The sequence below is a fragment of the Ammodytes marinus genome (assembly GCF_949987685.1).
Source record: "Ammodytes marinus genome assembly, chromosome: 4".
Lineage (NCBI taxonomy): Eukaryota > Metazoa > Chordata > Actinopteri > Uranoscopiformes > Ammodytidae > Ammodytes > Ammodytes marinus.
The window spans coordinates 8,195,403-8,217,353 of NC_137233.1; the positions used below are offsets into that span (position 1 = coordinate 8,195,403).

The window sequence follows — 21,951 nt, forward strand, 5'->3', positions numbered from 1 at the left end:
CAATTACTTGAAATGTGCAATCACAACCTGTGTTGTCCTAAAAAAGACACATTTTGAGTATGCAGCCCTCAACGTGCACCCATAACACAATAGCCAATATAGCCTAATGACAATCCTATGTTCCCAGAACTTGTTCTGTCCTAAGTGTATCCTTAAAAAATATACAAGTTGCATTGATTAGTGGTAGCGAATATCTGAGACTTAAGAATGACGTCTTACTATGGCCGAGAAGTACATGCCTGCCGACATGTGGTGAATATTAGGAACTACAACAAACACATGTTTACTTGATATCGTGTATTGTTGCAATTGAATCAAATAGATTTATACACATTAAAAATGCATTTCACTCACCAGCCACCAAAACATGAACACAAATAAGCCTATTTCATAGGGAAGGTTAAAAATAATAGATACTCACTATGCTAAACTGATGATGTTCATATTAATACAGTATTTTTTAAAAAGTGTAATAACATTGAATGGACTTACAGGCTAATGTTTTCTTAAAATGCTGCAGTAGGCTATTTTAAACTTGCAGTAGGCCTATGCCGATGAGGCTTTATTGCTTTCCAACTAATTGTAAGTAAATGGCAGCTTTCGCTCATTGAAAAACAACAACAATATTTGTGAGTTTTTGAGTGATAGGCCTAGTGTTTGATTGATCAAGTGTAATGTACCCTGAGCGTCTCCCGAGGTCCTACGCCGCTGACGTAAACTGTCGGTGAGAGGAAAGAAGTGACGCCGGCTGACACACACACAAGCCGGAGCTGAGAAAGGGGAATAGCGTTTTGTTTATTTTTTCTTTAGTTTGTGTCCTTTTATTCTTTGGCGTTTTGTTGTTATTTAGCCGTAATCCTGTAGCGGAGAAGCCTGCCTTGCTCCTCAGCTCTTGCTGCCTACTGTTCACGTCCACGCCGCTCTCCCCCTCACGCGGCGCTATTTTGACAGTCGGGGTCGAAGTGAACCAACTCAAGCTAACAGCACCATTATATTAGCATCGGTAAGTCATTCGAAAAGCTAGCTTACACTACCAGCTAGCACCTCCTAATTTGGGACCTGACAGTGCGGGTACGGGTTTAAAACATAGCTCGCCTTACTGTAGACACATGCTACTCTGTTTGTTAACCAGTTGTAATATACACCCGGGGCTTTGTTAACGTTGTGTACATTGAAAAGAGAGGGCTAGCTATAGCGAGCTAACATTGGCTAGGTGGCTAGGTGCTGTAGGTGGCTAATTATACTCGCCAGAAGAATCAGGCTAATGCCTAGAGCTAGCTATTGTTAGCGTGCGGGCAAAGCTAATATTTTCAGTCAACTGCTGAGCCTAGGATCTGACCACACTGCCATCTCTCCACAGACACAACTTGAAGGATTCTGCACACGGACCCGAGGCTTACGGCCAGGAAAAACGGTTAGTTGAACCTTAAGATGACTTGAGATAACTAAACATCGGGGATCCTTGATCTTTGGCCAGATAAACAGCGTAAAGCACCATCTTTAAAGTCCGCGTTGTCTGTGCCTTACACGATATGGCCATGTTAAAATTGTATCCTGTTCTTAGTTGAGAGACGTCGCTGAAACTCGGTGAATTAATGCGCGACTGGGTAGGAAGTCATTCATTATTGGTTTGAATTAGAATGAATCGATTGGGAATTGTTTGTTGATGTTCAATGCACACATGATGAAAGCCCACCTTAGCTGCTTAGAACAAGGTGTTGTTTGAGCCATTACACCTTGACGTGTATATGTGTTTGTGTCCACTGTCCCATTATTTACCTAATATAATCTATACTTTTTACATTCTAAACTAATATGACAAAAACGCCCATTTGAGAAGGATCAAAATATACCAGTTTTCTCAAGGAATACTTTACTAATGGTCAGCTGTCTTTGTGTCTTGGCTTTAGCTATAGATTTTGACACTCGAGCTGAAAATGGATAGCAAGACTGTTGTGTCAAACTAGGTGGGATAATAGAACAGACTGTCAGAGTTTTTATTCAAACATCTGCTCTAGGAGAAACAGTCTGTGTCTGAAAACATAAATAATCATATCAGTTCTCATCGGCCTGTTATGTTGATGCAGAGAAATGGCAAGTGGCAGAAAAGGACCTGATGTCATTAATTGAAAATATCACACTATGTCCGTTCGTTCGTAGACTGTTCTGAGGTGAAGGAGGTAGCCCTTTCTTTGCCATTTCAGTATTTCTGGTTTAAAGCATTGCTTTACTTGTGATTCATTTTGCACTGGATTCTTTATGTACAACTCCTCTGCATTTTATACACTGGGCATCTCTATTTCCTAAATGATACCGAGTCCAGTTGCTGCTATAAGGCTTGTACCATTGAGAAAAGGCTTTGTGAGATCTGATGGAGGTGAGTCATTGATTCAACAGCCTGCTGTTGCTAAGGTCAGCAATGAGAGAGAGTATTCTGCCTCCCTGTCAACATGTTTCCCCACTTATACCCTGCGACTTGCAAATCTTGTATGTTGCATTATCAAATTCTGAAGCCCCAATACATTGCATGGCTAATATTACTGCAGGCAATACAGTGACATACTGTCATCTTTTTGTGGACACACGTAAGAACTGATGAATGACTATAAACAGTTCTTTATGCATACACCAGTAGAGAACATGTGATTTAATGTGTTGGAGGTAACCTACTTGCTTTGACTGGATCCACTTCCTACGATCAAATATTTATACAAGCGACGATGGTCGATGTAAAAGCTTTTTTTAACACTGTATTTTAGAGGCTGATGTAATTGAAATAGGCAGCTATTATCCACTAAGATATGATCTCTGTATTTATTTGTCAGTCAGGTATCCATATCTTCCTGTGTATCTGAATCTCTGTTTGCAACAGCATAAGCAGAAGAGTGTCTTTTTCTAGAGAGATTTGAAGAGCTATATATAGATCTCTGCCAGAGCAGCAAGCGTGCTGCTGCTGTTATTGCTGCTCCCATCTCTCTCTCTCCTCTTAACCATTCCTGCTTGTTTCTCTGTCTCTCCTTCTTTATTCTATCCCTCTTCTTTGTTTTCTGAGCTGCATTCCTCACACTGTTTTTTTCTTTCTCACCGTTACTCAATGTTCTGTTTTTAAATATCTTTCATTCATTGCTGGCTATCATGTGAATAATTGATCAGAGCACAAGGGAGGCGACTAGTTGCACAATCGCAAGTCTGTCCTCAAATTGGTTAAAGCTGCCTGATTGACTTCACTGTAGTTGCTGCAAAGCCGGAGGAGCGGGCACATGTGGAAATGTACAGTTTTATAAGGGTGTAATGATACATCGATGTACTGTAGATCTTGTAGATCGATATATTGATTCATTGAGGAAAGATCAAACCACATCGATGCAAATCTCCTTCTTTAATATATGCTTTTATTTTGATAATCTCTCTGCAATTCTGTGTTTCCACAAAAATGTTTTAAATTATATTTAATTTAAATATATATAAAAGAACTCGGAAATTAAACTGTTAAATCATATTTTAGTTGTTTTTTGATATAAATGTTATGACATTTACCTACCGAGTAATACACGTGTGACAATACCGGTGTTACTGGTAACACCGACCAGACAGCAGGCTCATAAGAAAAAGAAGAAAAAAATTAGGCTTGACCGCAAATTTCAGGAGAAGACACCTGTCGGCTCTGTAGGGCGCTTACTTTGATCTTAAACGTTAGATCGTTGGATCTTCCAATTTCTTTAACAAAATAAATGCTTAGTGTTTGTCATTTACTGTTGTCGTGCAATTTGAGGTGAGTCGGCGTCGCAACATCATTTTCCCGGGCTTCAGCTCCGAATGTTTTGAGTGTACCTACGGATATATTTGGGACGTAATTTCACACTTTACAATTTGTTGATTATTTGTGGATAAACCTCAGTTATGCTGCAAAGAAAGACTGCACCACTGTGCAAGTTGATTGTGTTCACAAACGGTTTATCTGTGGTATCTTTGGCTACTGATCCTTCCACAGCTCCTCCCCTTCCTCCTTCCTGCTCTCTAAGCCCTTCACTGTCTTCCCTGACTGTCCTGTGAAAGAGGCTACCTGGCTGCCCAGTGTCGAAGGACCTGTTGGACTTGGTTTGAGGCATTAAGTGGCATTAGCCATCCCTTTTATCCCAGTCATGTGGTCAACTTGAGACAAACCCTTTTCCAAGGCCATGCCACGATTGCATAGGCATTGGTTGTTTCCATCCATCCATCCATCCAGCCAATTTACTGTCGCAGCCTTATGTTGCACGTGATCCACACATCTTGACAGTGGACCCTACATGATCGGTTCTAACCACTGAGCCACAATGCTGCCTCTATGCTAAATGTATACTAGTGAGTTATACTGTATATTATTCAGTACACAGATATGCCAACATGAACAACTCAATCCCATAGCTTTAGGAGAACCAGACACATCCAAGACTCTGACAAAATCGGCAATTGGGATCAGCAGAGAAAATTTCAATCTGTGCACGCCTAGTTTAAGGTGCAGCTTAACTTAAGTCTTGTGCATTTTGACGTTTGCCTATGGCACCTGTTGAGGTTTCCCCTTAATCCAAAAAGCTCATTGTGGCTCTTTATTATTTTCCTGCTCGTTCCTGTTCAATTTAAAACTGTTCTGCTAACAACCAAGTCTACCGGAAGCTGTAGCTGCTTCACAGTAAAAGCCTTCCGTTTTCTGGCTGGTGGAAAGACATGCATGTCTGGATACTTTTACATCAGCATTAGGTTTCTCCTTGACCACTGTGACTGCTACAATACCAGAAGATGTGCCATCACCTGACAAGAGAAAAAGTTGCCTTGAGAGTGTGGAATAATACATGAAGCAATGGGTGCTGTGTCGTGGGACAGTGTCGGGTTCCCTTGCTGGCGTCTTTACCTACACAGAAGAATGTCTAGAAAATAACAGGCCCAACTTAGACTTTGGATACAGGTTGCACTCTTCAGTGTGTCTTGGATTTAACACATGTATCTCCTTACTGCACAATAAGGATCATTTGTTTATCATACTGTGGAGTATTGATAATGGTTTTTAATTGTCCTGGTTATAGTAAGACTCAAAATATTCACAACAAATTGAACTATCGAAGACATATTTCCCAAATCCCAAATCCCAATCAAGCCTACGCGGCTACATTTTGTCAACTCGACAGTCTCGGACAGCCATCCCTGTACTTTCCTTACCCAGAATTCTCTGTAGAAGTTTCCTTTGATGCTGAACTTTTGACTGCCTTTCCACTGCGTCTTTCAGCTACTGTTTGCATTGAGGGGGCTGCACATTTTTCACCTTGTGGGATTAAGGTTTTTTCCTAGCTAATGAAGTAGTTTCATTATTATATATATATATATATATATATATATATATATATATATATATATATGCTCATGCTCGCTCTGCTGCTTTCCAATCTTATCTTCAATCTTATTTGTAGGAAATAAGGTGTATATATATATTATATATATATATATATATATATATATATTATATATATATATATATACACCTTATTTCCTAAATACCCCTGGTTTTATTTGTATTATTACTATGTATTGCCAGTACAGCAGTGCTGTGTTTCACCAGCAGCTGTCAGTACTTTAAGCTTGTCCCATTTGTCCATACACTGGCTACAGATAACAACTCCATATATTCCTATGAAAGGGAGAATGATGGATGATGACACTAGTATGCCTGTACAGTGTCTTATGCCTGCATGCAGATAAAGGCTTTATGAAAAAAAAAGGAAACAAACCTGGAATTGTTATTGTGATAGAATTAATCTATATACTGTTACCTTTTCAAGCATCCTATATCAAATGACATACTGGCTGGTCCAAACAGCCCTTTCAACAGCTGGGCTTCTTGCAAACCCTAGGTTGTCTGTCATTGCAATTATATTGTTACACAGAGGCAGAGAGCAAACACGATATCTAAGAGAGGGAGAGAGAGAGGTAGAGAATCCACACGAAAGGGTGGGTTGAAGGAAAGGGAGCGGTGCAAACTGTGCGCATGATAGCCTGAGAACAGTATAGGGAGAGAAAGCCAGCCAGCAAGCAATGCTCTCTGCCTCCCTGTAGTGCTGCTTGTGCTTCATTCAGAAAAAGAGAGGGGGCAGTAAAAATAGAGTTTTCGGTCCATTTTTCATGAAATCCATTAACAAAACTGAGCAGTTGGTACCTACTGATTGGAAAGCAGCAGAGCGAGCGTGAAGATGAGGGAAAGTAGAATGAGCCGAGTAGAATGACAGAGGTAAACATATCTGAAACTCAGCTGTTTACACGCTGCAGGAAATGGATTTCATTCATCCGTACTGTTTAGCAAGATAAAACTAATGTCAGCCATTTGAGAGTTGCTCCTGCTGCCTGCTTTCTGTTGCTGCTTCTCCTGCGATAGTGTGCTTTTATCTGTGAGACACCTGATCCGACTTGGCTGGAGATCCTAAGAGCTGAACTAAATACAGTAAGCGTGTGTGTGTGTGTGTGTGTGTGTGTGTGTGTGTGTGTGTGTGTGTGTGTGTGTGTGTGTGTGTGTGTGTGTGTGTGTGTGTGTGTGTGTGTGTGTGTGTGTGTGTGTGTGTGTGTGTGTGTGTGTGTGTGTGTGTGTGTGCATGCGTGTATATGTGAATATTTGTCTTTGTCAGTGTTGCTTGGTAAGATTGTTCATGTGCCTTTCACAACTCTTGAGATTTGGTTAAATGTGCAACCAATGCCATTGCTCTACTTACCTCTTATCTTGGCACTTATAGTTGTTGCTCTTTGCTAAGTTCCTGCAACAGTTTTATTTATTCATGCCTTGGTGAAACTGCAAACATTCTATAATGGAACTTGCTGCAGGTACCATACTTGGCATAGCATACAGTTTCTTGTTATGGAAGAGTTGACTAATTTTATCACCAAATATTCAAGCCGGAAGGACAGAGAGATGTATTTTACACATGCATTCTGAACGATGCTTATCTAATGTGTGGTAATGTTTAATGGTGAACTTCTACAGTAGTGGTCAGTGTGTGTTGTATATGGTTGCACAGATTAACAAACACATGTTTAGCGAGGCAAATGCTGAGGTATTGAGAGGAATTCCCTTCCACTGTGTCCCTGTGAGGGAGAAGCATGGGGGTGGAGAGTCGCTGAGAAGTTAGCGTCACTCCCTAACACTGTCATTCTGAAGAAGGAGGGAGGGAGGGAGCAGTTCGGGGGAAAAAAGACCAACATATTGGCTTACATAAGGTTGCATGTGGGGGGGTTCCTCTGTTAAGAGACCCTGAAGTTTATCCGCAATGATCCTCTTGGCTCGATGGTGCGGTAATGGTTTAGGATTACCACTGTTTATGAATGCATCAGAAATTAGTCGTCTATTTTTTTAGTTTTTTAAAGACAGTTTACATTTTTTTGACTTGTGAAACACAATGTGCCGGAATAGATAGGTGAGAGAGAGACAATGAAAGAGAGAGAGAGAGAGGCAGCATAAGCGTGAGAGAAAGCACAAAAGCACAGCCCTCTTGAATAAAAAAATCTGACGCTATAAATAGCAAGCCATCCTCATGGCCTCAGCACTGTTTCAGGGTTTAGAAGATCTTGCGTTTGCCTCTCTTCTTATGTTCTGATGGTTACAACCTAGCAAAATCACACTCACAATCATGTTCATTACCTCTTTTTTTTGTTGGTTTTGTTCTTTCGGCCTAGATCTGTGCTGCATATGGGCTCTTTATGTAAGGACTGCATGTGTGTGTGTATGCGAGTGCGTGTGTGTGTGTGCGTGCAAGTCTTTCAGCATGATTTTAAATCAAGATGTATCAATGTCCTAAGTGATGCACCCTAATTCAACTAGCTTGATGTTGCCTCATAAGATGACAATGGTTCCCATAATTCTCTACCCCCTTGTCAATTAGAAATGCAAAAGACAGACAACAACCACAGCAAGCCCTAAATTAGATAGAAGCTGCCCGTTTGGTGTCAGGTTGCCAGAGTAATGCTGTAACGTTCTTCCTGTTGTCTAGCATGTTAGCCTCTTCCTTAGCAAGAAAATACATGAACAGCCAATGTGTGTAGAGCTAACTGCTTAGCCCAGACATATTTGATCCTCTCGCATTAATGACATTGTATTGTGTGTGTCCTTTGAACATGAACATTACTTTTGTTAGTCTGTTTGTTTGTGACTTTGGAGTTCTGCTCCCCAGATAGTTGCCGCTCCTGCATACTAATTGCCAGTGCGTGGGAAAAAGAGCTGGAGAGGTAGATGAGGGGAGGAAAAAAATCAATTGCAACCCCTGGAGTAACTGCTGCTGTAATTGCCTTTAAGTCAGGAGGTTCACACTTTCTCATCCAGAGCTTTTTCTCTCTTTTTTTTAAGTCCTGAAACTTTTGTTGTTTAGAGATGATCAAGAACATTTTCTTGAAAAGCAGTCCCCTAGTTCTTTCTAATAGTCTCTTCGCTTTATATCTCTGTATTTGAACTTTTTGCTTCCTCTGTCACCTACCACGATCAAGTTCTCTGTGTGTGTCTGTGTGGTGCGCAAGTGGAGCCGTGGTGGAGCGGAGCTGGGACAAATGTGCATCTGGTAGAATTTAAGGAGCGCCATATCTACGCATTTACTATAGATAGGCTACATTTAATCTTGTCGGTTAATGGTTAATGATCCGTTACTGTGTATCGGTTATTGGTCCGAAAAAATATTCAAAATGGACATCGCCAGTACCAAAGTAATTGTAACTTGCTAGGATATAAACCTGTTATCTACCAAGTTGTTGTGTTGTTGTTTTACACTCCAGCCTTAGCTTCTCTGTGATAGGGCCGTAGGTGGCACACCTCAGGCCAGTCTAACCTTGAATCAGCCTAATGCTCAGATGAGTCTTGCAAAGAGACATACCCACCTGCTGAAGTGTAATGAAACAGACTGAGGGGGTAGTTCAAGGCTTCTAAAGCCAATAGATTGCAAGGAAACGATTGAAGAGTCGAGATACCATGCTATACCTAACCAAAACAAGTTAAGAAGTGCTTTTTTCTGACATAATTGTAAGATTTTGGGTGAATCTCAATTCAGGGGTTGCAGCCTACGAAGACTGCATTTGAAGACCGATTGCGTCATAGCGGCGCGCAAAGGCTTGTTCTATTTGCAAGGTTCCTTCATATGCGGCCGAGAAATGCAGCCTTCGTTTCACGGTTTTGAAGGCTGCAACAATGGATCCTTCGCGACCCAACATATCCCAAGATTCATTGCGTTTTTTTCAGAGATGGCATAAAATAAAAAATAACAAAACGGCAACGTGTTGCTCCATCTTCTTAACTTTTATCTTCCTTTCTTTTTTTCTTTTTGTCTGGTAGGCAACTTATTTTTTTGGCATTTTTATGCTTTATTGATAGTGTAGAGACAGAGTTGAAATGGGGCAGAGAGGGGAGTGACATGCAGAGAACGACCACGGGCTGGAATTGAACCCGGGTCCGCTGCTGGCCGAGGCCCATGGGGGGGACGCCCTACCAACTGAGCTAAGGGCGCCCCCTTCTTTTTCTTTTTTCCTCCGTTGACGAGGCTGTTTCCGTTGGCAGCAATCAGGGTTGCTAGGCAGCACAGGAGCGGAAATGCTCGTAAACGGAGACCTGCGGAGACCGTCTCGTTTAACAACGCTCGGCCTTCGAATCGGCCTTCATAGACCGCGTAGAAGGACGCGGTCTCTGGAATGGGATATAGCTTGTGTTGAATAATGAAGCGATTGAGGAACACAGAGGCAAGAAGGTGGATAAAGATAATTGCTTTCTGAATCTGAATACCATGGCAGGCGGAGGTTTTGGGAGTGGTTGGCTCTTGCAGGTAAACAGATGGCACAGCACAGCGAGAGACTGACCTGTGCACCGCTGTCAGGTCAGCTGCGTGATCGAGCCACTCGCTGCCGTGTGCCGATTCTCTAATTAACACTACCTCCTAATCTGTGCCCGAGCTGCAGTGTTGCCAGTGACATACACACACTGTTTCACTCATGATATGGGTGAGTATAGGAAGCAAGTCATTATATTGATTTAGAATTGGAAACAAATTTCAATTACAAAGAGTTTCTTAGTTTATCATGTTGTGGGAAGCATTTTATTTAAATCATCAATGCTTTTAATGCCATCTACATTGATGGGTCCTACAGATGTCTTCTGTTATGTGATAGCGAGATCCTGTTTAGGATGTGTGTTTTGGTGCAGACCCTGACCCTTGTGGACATATGGGATTTAGAGGGACTATATTTAGCTGGCTAGGTGCCTGGGGGAAAGGAGGAAGGAGACACAGTGAAGAGCAGTTGAAGGGGGATGCTGGGTGCAGTGTTGTCTGGCTGTATGATGGCTGAATGGATATCTGAATGACTGGCATGTTGCCTTCCTGCTGGCTATTCTGGAGTGCACAAGCCACATTTTAAGAGACCACACTTTCTGCTGGCCCAACAGAGACAGTCTGGCGGGGTGCCTGACTTCCGAGTTAAAGGCTGGCAGCACCAGATTCACCATCACTGTTTGGTGTATAGCATCCCACTCAGCCAGCTGTCATGTGTGTGGCTGTGGCAAATGCAGGTGTTCATGCAGATCATAGAGGACATTGGTCACCATCTGGACGTATTCAACCGTCGCCAGTGCATTATTTAACATTGACACTGGTCGACTTTTTCCTCCATGTAGATAGAATTTCCACTCAGTCCTAGGAATGTTCAGCTCAAAAATAGCCAGGTATTTAGAAATAATTTTTAATTAAATACTTAGTGCACCTCTTGTTATCATTGGTTATTTCGTTTCCACATGCTCGGTGCACTTCAAAAGATTTTAGTGGTTGAGATTTTCATTTAAGTGGTGCAAAGTTCACTGTTGTGTGCAGGGAAACCCTTAGCTGAGTTATTTTGTTCGTTCAGTCTGATCAAGTGCTGTCGTTGAGTAATTTCTTACTTGTATTTATTTGTAGTTTCCTCCTTTTAGGTCATCCATCACACTCGGCTATGTCACAGCATGTGTGTCAATCATGGAAATTGGTTGAGCCTGTATTGATCTACTGTCTATTGAAGAGTGGGCACTTCACAGCAGTGTCCTGGTGTGGCTAGATATTTTTTAACACAGATTTGAAAAGTAAATTTCCGCTACAAAAGCATGCTTTTGTGAATTGATATTTTTTGATGAAATAACGACAAATACAGTACACCTGATGGTCTGCGAGTTGGGAGAATGTTGATTTGGTAATGTTGCGATCCATACATCGCGGAAGTCGAGGGTTTCCCAGTTGTAATTTCCAAGATCCGACCTCAATGTGTTCCAGACAACTGGGAAGTCGTATTTTTTCCGACCTCCTATTAGGAAAATGTGACTGCAACGTTGTTTAAATTAACATTTCTTACTCATGAAACACATGAAAAATAACTCAACATACCAGAAAATGGTGTACATGCATATGAAGCATCGTTTTAAGGTGGCCAAAAAAAAATCATAATACACCATAATGAAATTTAGCCTAATGATAAACATACCCAACTTAACAAAGCTAATAAGTTGGATGCTTCCAAAACTACTCGAGGACATTTTTTTAAATTATTTTCTCTAACCACACAGACAAAATTCAAAACTTTTCAGTCCTAACAAGCAGGGCAACTCAACTGCGTAAGAGGGATTAATGCAAAAACAAATATACATAGGAAGAGGATGTGGGAGTGGAGCGACATTTCGCCTGGATCGCGGAGGGTTAATCCGTCCTACAAGAATATACTCTCAGATATAGTGCAATGTGCAATTGTGTTTGTTTGTTATTTGTGGGAAATCCACTACCGCTTTCCAGTCAGAGTGAGGTGTTTCCCTCTCTATCGTATTGAAGTTTGCTGTAAACTTCCGTATAGTGTGTGTATCAAAAACAGGCAAGCTGTTCCAAAACTTGCCAGGAACACCAGTTGTTCTCTTATCTTCCTCCAGACTATTTTGGCTACTTTGACTTTAGTCTTGAAATCATACAAAGTTTCTATTCAGTTTGAAACAGTTTTTCTGTTGTGTTGTATATGGAGCAACAGAAAAGAAACAACACTCATCCTATTTGCGATGGAGCATAAAGAAGTGGGTTTTGTCTTGGTGTGAGCAGAGAGCAAACAGGAGACTGGGAGTGGAGTGATTACAAAACGCTTTGAGGGGGAGCATTAACGGCTGCTGCTCCGCTCTCCTCTTAAAATAATAGATTGGTTGATTGATAGGGTGAGAGAGCCAGAAAGACATCATATAATAGTTGGTTATAAACAGTTAGAGTTGGATTGTCTGCACTATACCCGGGGCGAGTCCTTGGCCTTACAAATGTTTGACCTGGAGGAAGCTTCCATAACGGAGAGATAAAATATGCATGTTAAGCTAGAGGCAGAGCCAGTCACATAAAAACCACCAGCTAAACACAGTAACAGTTAGAAGCTGAGTCTGGGAGAGAGAGAGAGAGAGAGAAGGCTTGAGACATCCGGAGTGCAACGACGCAATAGTTCCCATAAAGATATGTGGTGGCTCCAGTTTGATTGATCCGGCAGCAGTCATTGCTTGCAGTCATTGCTGCCGTTCATTATCTTTTTTTAAAATAATAAGCAGAGCTGTGGTAAACATAAATAATACACTATTTGGATGTGTAGTCAAAGAGACAAACACATGCATTGTTGAGCTACTGCAAAGAAATCTTAAAATTACTCAAACAAATGCGACAGGTGGGAGTATCTGCGAGAGGTATGCTTACCGTTTTTATGCTAACCCCTTACCGTTTTTTACTAAAAAAACGGTTCAGTTTATTAACCACGTGAGTAATATTTCCCCCTGGGTTTAAAGAAAGTTAATTTTATATTAACAATAATTTTGTTGGGACAAAATACAATAAAACATTTAACTAATAATCCATGTGCTTTTACACATCCATAGTGTAGTGAAATAAATGAATGCCTTATAATCGTCAAACCTTGAAACCGTAATTAAAATCTATAATCGTTGCATCTTTCTCTGGATAAGCATCTTCAGAGGCCAAGCAAGCGATGATGATTATTGTTATTATTATTATTTTCTTTCTTTTATTGTATATTGTGTATTATATGTGCTTCCAGTAAAGCTGTAGGTTTAACCTGAAATATTGGCTAGCTCGAGCCTGTAAATCTAGTTGAGGGTGATGAAACCTGTTGAAGCATTCTGGCTTCACTGGATTCCTCTAAATATCTGTGATGAATGGGTAGCTTCTTTATATCTGCTGAGGCCTATTTCCTCATTCTGGAGATCTGTTCTTGTGTCTGTGAGCTCAATATGTTTAGTTCAAGGTCCAGCTCCACCAGACCTGATGGAGTTAGTCACTGCAGGACACAGTGGAACAAAACTCGCTGCAATCAGAAGTTGTGTGTGAGGGGAGTCATCGGAAATCTGCTAATTTCAATAACACTGTGTGTGTGTGTGTGTGTGAGAGAATGACTCGCATAGTGATCACTACGGAGGCCTCATTCAGTCTGAGTGACTGTGTGTACATATGTAAGCCTTTTGGTTACTTGTGTAAGTGTATTGTGTGCAATTGAGATATGTTGATCATACTAAAAGTAACCCGTCTGTGTACTGTGTGTGTGTGTGTGTGTGTGTGCGCGCCTGCGTGCCGTTTTATTTGTGTTCATCCAGTGATAAATACACCCTGACTTGTAATTGGGGAAAGGAGGGGGGTCGTGAGAGAGAAAAGGAGAGAAAAATATGGGGGTGTTGAGGGATATGGCTGCTTTTCTCTTGGTGACAGAGCCTGTTGCCATGGAGCTGGTCCTCCCATTGGCGGAAGCCTGGTCCAATCGCTTAACAGCACAGATTGTTTCATCATTGAGAAGTTTTTCCTCTCTTCTTGTCTCACTAGCCAGCCCTCGCTCCTCCATCCCCCCCCCCCCCCCACCCCTCGCTCCTCCATCACCCCCCCCCTGCTCTCCCAGGAAGACAAGATTACACAAGGTGTATAATGAGTGCAGGAGTTGCCACCCAATTTCAGTTTGACACAGATATCCATGTATCATTAGCAGCTCAAGTCTAGCAGGCAAAATCGTTTTCAAATATCCTTGCTGGAATTGAGATAACATGATAACACCATTATCCCAAATTCAGTCATTTAATGCATTTTTTGAATGTATGTTTATGACTGGCCGGATGGTTTAAAAATGCACACATTTTTGCCTGGCAGACTTTTTAATATTATTTTTAGCTGATGGTTCAGTATCGGCTATTTCTACACCCTATTGTGCAGTAAGATCATTCAGGACAAAGCTTGGCAACCGCAGCTCTGAAGCAGATATGCTGTTGTACTCTGGAAACATGAAATGTTCTTGTAACAAAGCATCATTTTATTAGAACATTTCTCTTATCCAAGTTCCACATGAATGTTCTATTATTTGTGTACTATTGCCTCCCACAACCCAAGCAAAGTGGAAAACTGTAGCATATTTGATATGAATTAAAGGATTATATATATAAAGAGAATTCTTATTTATGTGGTGATTTCAATTTACTTAATTTCAGCAGAAAATAATGTATGTGAAGGGTCATATGCTATTAAAGTACAATGACAATATCCATTTTGCAAGGTGAAACTGGATTGTGCTCTGGCGAGGTTATTAGCACGCTCCTTAAGGGCTTTTTCTTGATGGACACTCTGATATCCGATATTACATTGGCTATTGACGGGACCAAAATAGAACCACTTCAAGGAGCAGGGATTTCCTGCTTGTTTAGATTCTTAGTTTAGCAGAGCTGAAAGATGTTGATTTTCATGGCCTTGATACCTTCATCTTATGTATTTTGTGTCTGTGTTTCCAGCGATCACATATACGATTTAGATAATGAATTCCACTGCCTGATTCATAACACCTGATAGTAGCCTATACAAGCATCACAAGTGCATTTGCTCGCAGGCTGTTTTCAAAGTGTTTCTTGCAGGATATTCCCCTGTTGACTTAAAATAATCTGAAACTTTGTGTCTTTACAATGTGTTATGCAGTTTGTTAAACTGATTTTGTGCATAAGATGATTGATTTACAGTTGAGAATGCACTATTATGATGTACGCTAACTGTTGTAACAGGAAATGTGCCAAATTTAAAGATGCCTGGCATGTCTTCATGTAAATGGCAAAAAATAAACATAATGGGCCGGTTTCACAGACAGGGCCTGGATTAAGCCAGGAGTAGGCCTTAATGTGGACTAGTTAAACTGGGACGTTTAAGTCACTTTCATGGATATGGCTTAAATTTGTCTTAGTCTGAGACTATGAAGTCCTGGGGCCTATTGCATAAAAGTGGAATTAAGATATCCAGTATGATTGATAAAGCCAGCCTTGACAAAGTCTAGCCTGGGCACTTTGGATTAGTCAATTGCATAAACGCCAATCCAGGATGTAAAGGGGCTGCTTTGTCAAGCCAGGTGTAAGTCATTCTGTTAAATGCCAGCCCACAGCTTTCAGAGGTAGACCCAGAGATCGAACACAGATTTACTGATGGAAAAATGTAAAAGACGGCCCATTTTCCCACAGTGCCTTGCTAGTTTAAACCGTAAGTCAGGGGGCAGTTCATTTTATACAACAGATGTCATCTCTGCCAATTTATCTTGATGTCCCTGCATTGTTTTATGATTAAATAGTTGACAGTGAGCAGTCTGCAGGTGCATTTAAAAAATAGAATATCATGGAAAGTCCATTCAAATAGTTAAACTTACATAGAGTCATTACACAAAGTGAAATATGTCAGGCCTTCTTTTTGGATGATTGATTGATCATGGAATACAAAATCCAGTATCTCAAAATATTAGAATATTGCATAAAACCAATCAGATATGTCGACCTTCTGAAAAGTATGTTTATTCTAGATTAATTTCACTTAATGTGTAATGAATCTAGAACATATTTAAGTTTCACTTTTTGAATTAAATTACAGAAAAAAGGAAATTTTTATTGGTATTTAATTTTGTTTCAGATGCACCTCGATATAGTTATAAGTAGCCTACAACGTTAATTTATTTGACCCACATTTAGAATGAAATGATATAAAGTATAATAATGTATGTGATAGCCTGCAATATTAACAGACTATCACATACATTATTATACTTTATATCATTTCATCTTAATGTAATTATAATTAAGTTAATTATAAATGGTTCAGGTTAAATAATAAAAAGGAAGAACTATTTAACTAAATGACAATGCAGTCTTTTATATGGTACTTTAAAACAGGTTATTGAAACTTAAGCATTGCACAGAAGATCATGGAATAACTGTTAAACACCTTGATTTCAGATCGGAGTGACAGCTGACTGAGCCAATCAGGCAACAGAATAAGTTTATCCTTTACGTTTAGCCTGGTCCCGACCAGGCTAAACGTAAAGGATAAATCTCCATGGTAACTTATGTCCCTCCGCTTTTATGCAACCGGATCATGGCTAACGCAAGCCAGGATAACCGAAAAATCCTAGGTTAATCCCTTATCCTAGTTTTATGCAATAGGCCCCTGGAGTGGGTAAGTAAGCCTGATAACACCTGCCCATGAGCACATGCTGCTGGTCCAACGGTGATCATAAAAACCCGGAGTGGAGCAGAAACACCATTGCTTGTGAGAAAAAACAATGGCAGAGGCTAAATAAATCCCGTCAATAAACTTTAATGATTTGAAAAAAATCTCTTTAAAAAAAAATTGTTTGAAACCATCCGGTTATTGAATCTAAAAGCCATACTGCTGGGACTGAGCAAATAATAGTTGGGCCGTAATTTGCAACAAATTCAATACTAATGAAAATGTTACTAAGAGAACATACACCAACTTCAGGTTATCTTCATTATTATCGGTATTTCACATCTTTCTCATTTATAATTTTGACATTATATTTAAGGATATCTGCTCTGAAAAACCCGAATCTCGCTTTAAAGAAGAGCTTGCCACAACCTTTCAACAAAGGACAAAAAAGCATGAAAGTTAGCCTGAGAATTCCATGGAAATGGAAAATGCTATATCTGAAGGAAGTATGACATGAACATGAAAATTCTACTGGTGGAATTGGACATGAAGTTGGAAGAGAGAGCTATGATTCAAACAAGATACAGTACTGAGACAATTGTGATTACTAATCACAGCGAAGATATAAGTAATCATTTTGTTATTCATGTGTGTCAGTATTTTAAATCACATCAAGCACATTTGAATACAGAATTGCTTTAGACACTCATTTTATTATGCTGAATACTTCTTCAATTTAAATGCATCCATCTAATAAACTCAAGCAAAGTTGTTATTTTCAGTGCATTTTCCATATTGAAAGCGGTCTCGAAATGTAAGTTCATCAAATAAATGTTTTGGATAAGACCTATCCACAAGTACTCTTCTGGCTGGCCTCTGCAGTGGGAGTTGGTCTTCATTTAGATATTCCAAATAATCCATGCTCTCTCACAAACACCACTAAACTGAAGTTAAACCTGCCTCTTTGGAGGATTAATTTAAACTCAAATTTAGACCTAGAGTAGCTCTAGTCGTCCGTCTTGCAATTGGCTTTGTTTAACCCAGAATAGCTTCAATCTAGGACTATTTTAAACTGAGTCTGTGCAAGTAGCTTTGAATTAATCCAGCTCAAACAGGCATTTTAGTCTCGGACTAGGCTTAAGCCTTGTCTGTGAAACCGGCCCTATGTATCTAATTCTCATGAAACTTAAAAAATGAAAGTTTTATAGTTAGTTTTTGGGGAGGGTTAATTAATGTGAAGTTATAATTCCTATTTTAATTTCAATCTCAGCTCACCCACATTCTGGCACTCTTGAGTCAATCAATACTGCATGCTAGATCAGGATCTCCCCTCTCTCCCACTGCCACTCGTTCATTATGCAGAAGGAAGATTGTCGCTCACTTGGCCAACATCTCTTTCGCTCCATCACCCACTTTATTTCTTTCTTCAGTCTCATTTGTTTCTCTTCGTTACACCTTCTGTATATTCACACGCTGCCGCTCAGAACTATTCATAGGTTATTATAACCGGTGAGAACCGCAGAGAGAGGGAGACTTGGAAAAGGTAGGTATAAAGGTAACTAGGCAGGGAGTGGAAAGGAAAGGATGGAGGGAATGAGTCATAGCGCGTCCCACAGGACTGAGTGGGCTGGCTGAGTGGAGGAGGATGGCGTCAGCACAAGGCCTGACAATTTAAGAAGACACACATAAAGATGAATAGAATAGAAAGAGAGGAAGAAAGGGAGCAAAGCCTGCGTGGGTGGAGAAGAGTGCAAAGAGAGATACTTTGATGGGAGGGGTCGACGTGGAGGGGGCGGAAGGCAGGAGAGGGTTATCCTCATTCCACAGAGAGGGAGAGAAGAGAGAAAGAGGGAGAGAGAGACAAACCAGAGAGGGGGCGGCATGCAGAAGGACACACAAAGACGTACATGGAAAAAGAGAAACCCTGTCTTCCGCTGCATTTGACCACGCATCATGTCGTCCACCTCATTTGTATATCGTTTGTTAGGATGGTTTTTCTCTCCACATCTTGGTTAGATCTAAACTTCCCGGTCTGGTTTTCAGAATCATGCCAACACCTTGTCGTCTTCACATAACTAGACAAATACTTAACTATACAGTTTTAATGTCTTTGTGCACTGACTTCATGGCCAACATAGACCTAAGACAGTAAGTTGCCTATCCAGACACTGAAAAAAAAACATTATATGAATTATTTCCATTCCAACAACTTGGAATGGAACTTATGTGTGTGTGTCCATATTCAATACTGTGTGAAACACGGACTCAGTTTTATTGCCACTCTTCCTGGACAGTTCCTCTACAGTCCCCTTGTCCCCTCGTCCCCTCCCTTGTGTGAGATTGTGCAATCAATGCAGAGGGGAATCCTCTTGGACACAGACAAACACTGGTACGCAGACCCTGCAAACGCTGCTGATACATGATATGTGTAGGCAGGCACCATGCCTGCAGAAAGCTCTCGCACAGCAGCCTCCACTCTGAGAAGACATTCATAACCTTGAAGCCTTGTTTTGTAGGTTCTCTCTGTGACGTAAAATGGGCTAGGTGTGCTGCTGTAGAGGAGCTGAATTGGGTCGAACCGTTTGTGTGTGTCTCTGTCTCTCTCTCTCTCACTACTGCCTGTGGGTTTGTACGTGCTCGCTCGCTCCTGTTTGCAGAGGTATGCGCTCCCATTCACCTTTTTTATCTTTCATTCAGCCTCTGTAGAGAAAATGGAGAGGCTGTTGCCATTATGAAATGTGAAAACACGCATTGAATGAAATAAATAACGGACAATAGTAGCAGCTCTAGCTCATTACACATGTCATTCTCTGTTCACTTGCACTCTGGCTGTCATAATGAGGAATAACAAGAGTAAGACGGAACAGGTAGCCACTGTAGATCAGTCCCTCTTGACTGTTTTTTTACTGTAAATTTTGTCGAACTGGCAAAAGTAATATCGTCTTCTAATTTGTTTGTTTAAATTTTTTTATAATTACTTTTTCCTGGCATTGGATCTAAAATTAATGACAAAGTAATTTTTTTTTTCTTTCGAATCTGTTAGAAGTCTTAATGTAGACAAGCTCTCTACTCTCAACAACCAGCTAGCATACAGCAGAATTCCTCTCAATTCTTTAGCTTGCCCAGCTGCCGAGACCCTGACCCAGTCTGACCTGGAATGGCTAAATTTGACGGTGAGCTCATACTCTCGATGTGTGTTAAAACCTTAAAACAATCACACACACTGTTTTACCAGATGGTTAGCTCTCTGCCTCTTTCACTCACTGGCTCTCACAAATACACAGACGCATACACACTGTCTCACTCGGAGCTCCCGTCTATTGGCAGTGTTTGGTGTGGTAACCCGACACAGTGGGTAGGGCCCTTTTTTGACCTGCGTGTCTCAGCTGGTTGCCTGTCATCCGAAGGGCCTGGTGATGTGTGTGAAGTGGGTCACCGTGCCCGGCACTGCATTATGGCAGATCAGGACAAAGAAAATGATGGTTGTTCTGTTTTGTTGTTGTTGTATGTCTGCCTGTGTGCACACCTATGTGGGTGCCATGGGGTTTTTGTGAAATGGCGGAGACCACTTGCAACTAGTATTTGTGTTTTTTCAACAGTACTAATAATACAAACAATAAGAATAATGTATAGACATAAAACACGGAAGGCATATTTATTGGAAGGCATGTTATCCTTCAATTTATTGTGTTCATTTGGATTGTCTTGCTGGAGGTTGTGAAGAGGGATCAGCTCTGGGTGGGTGTACTGCAGCACATTATTCATTTAGTCCTATACTTACTCAACTAGCCCTATAAAATAAACACCAACTTAAAAATGGCTAATTCTACTCCCTTAAATGTTAAAGCTCACATATTATGCACTTTGCTGTCAATTTTATATGGTCTAAGTAGTAGGGGTGTAACGATCGATCCATTGCGAACGATCCAACTGCATCGATGCAACGTCCAAACATCGATGCTACATGTGCGCTAACGGCTAAAAATAACACTCAGACGATTTAAAACCAGTGAAAACAGTAGCCTCAGAGTTTGATTTCTACAGGAATAACTTCCCACCCTTTGTGGTGTTAAAAACGAGGCATTATTAAACTGCAATGGGAAAGCTAAGTTAGTGTAATAGAAGCAAACGTTGGGTGCTACTCCCGAAGCTACATGCTACACTAGGTAAATAACAGGCAAACAACCATTGAGGAGATTCCTTTTAGTTTCAGCGATGGAATTACTACACTAGTAGTTCCCTAAGCTTTGTCTCGTTATAAATGCGGCATTATTAAGACTGATGTGATTAAGATAAATTAGTGGCTTATGAGCAGAATGCCTCTGTGTTGGTGTTTGCAACACTCTGCATGGTTTGCTGCACTACGGGCATCTTGTCGCTTAGCGGGGAAAACAACATGGCTGTCGCTCGGAAAATTTTCCAGAGGATCTCGGGGCCTTGTACCAATAAGAAATGGGGGGGGGGGGGAGGGAGTTATCATAGACTACTGCACGGTGGAAGTTTCTGGTTACTAATGTGGGGGGGAAGCATGGACATATAAAGAAAATATGGGGATGTGGCTGTGCCGACTGTGACGTTACAGTCGACGAGAATTCTGACTGGAGTATATTGGGGGGAGGGGTGGGGGTTTCAGAAAGGGGGAGAGTGAGAAAAGGAGAGATCGTTATTTTTTTTTTATATTTTGGCAGTCTCTAGGCACACCGTGGACCCATAGATATGTTAGAACACATTTAAAAAGTGCATTTAGCATAATATGTGACCTTTAAAGATTATCAATATTAACTCTTAATTGTCTGATCAAAGCATCCCTATCTTGCATTATTACGTCAACATTTTACTGTGGTTTTATGACGCCAACATTGTAGACCTTTCTGCTATGATGTAACTGTGTGAATCAGCTGTGCTGCTGCCACAGTTGGCAGAAAGATGCCAAAATGAGGCAGACCGACCCAATGACTGAACTGGGACACAACAGACAGAGATTAATGCTGCTGCTGCTGCCTGCTTGTATTGTAGTTGTGGAGTGTGCAGTGTGCAGCCTGCGTTATGACACATTGTAGTTTAGTTCTTATGCCAGGTTAACACATAATTGTGTTACCACTATATATTAATAAGGATAGCTACAGTACCTGCAATACAAGTAGAGCTAGTAATTTTACCAAAATACCATGTAACATTGTCCTGTGTGTCTTATTATCACTTTTTTCCATTAACAATAGGGGCAACATTGGCCAACTCAGTTGCCTCATCTGCTAAGCTCAGAGCTGCGATAAGGTTTTTGCTGATGCAAACATAAACCTTCCTGTCACTGTTTCACAATTAGGCCCTCACTTAACCATTCAGGTTTTATTGAAATATGTGATGAATAGCCTCATCTATATGCACCAAAATCCAATTCTAAACAGGAGTGTCCTGTGTTACTTTTTTCTGGAATAATTCGACAATAGGTCACATAATGCGG

The 21,951-nt window shown here is 40.8% G+C and overlaps 1 protein-coding gene across 7 annotated transcripts in view; it reads left to right on the plus strand.

Annotated features, from left to right (window-relative positions):
* Positions 1-754: 754 nt before the first annotated feature.
* The window catches only part of r3hdm2 (R3H domain containing 2), a 51,505-nt gene continuing 30,308 nt past the window's right edge, over positions 755-21,951 (plus strand). For all 7 annotated transcript variants that reach the window (XM_080025951.1, XM_080025950.1, XM_080025953.1 and 4 more), the window contains exons 1-2: positions 755-1,003; positions 1,361-1,414. The gene's annotated coding sequence lies outside the window, so the exon portion shown is untranslated. The remainder of the gene's footprint in view (positions 1,004-1,360; positions 1,415-21,951) is intronic.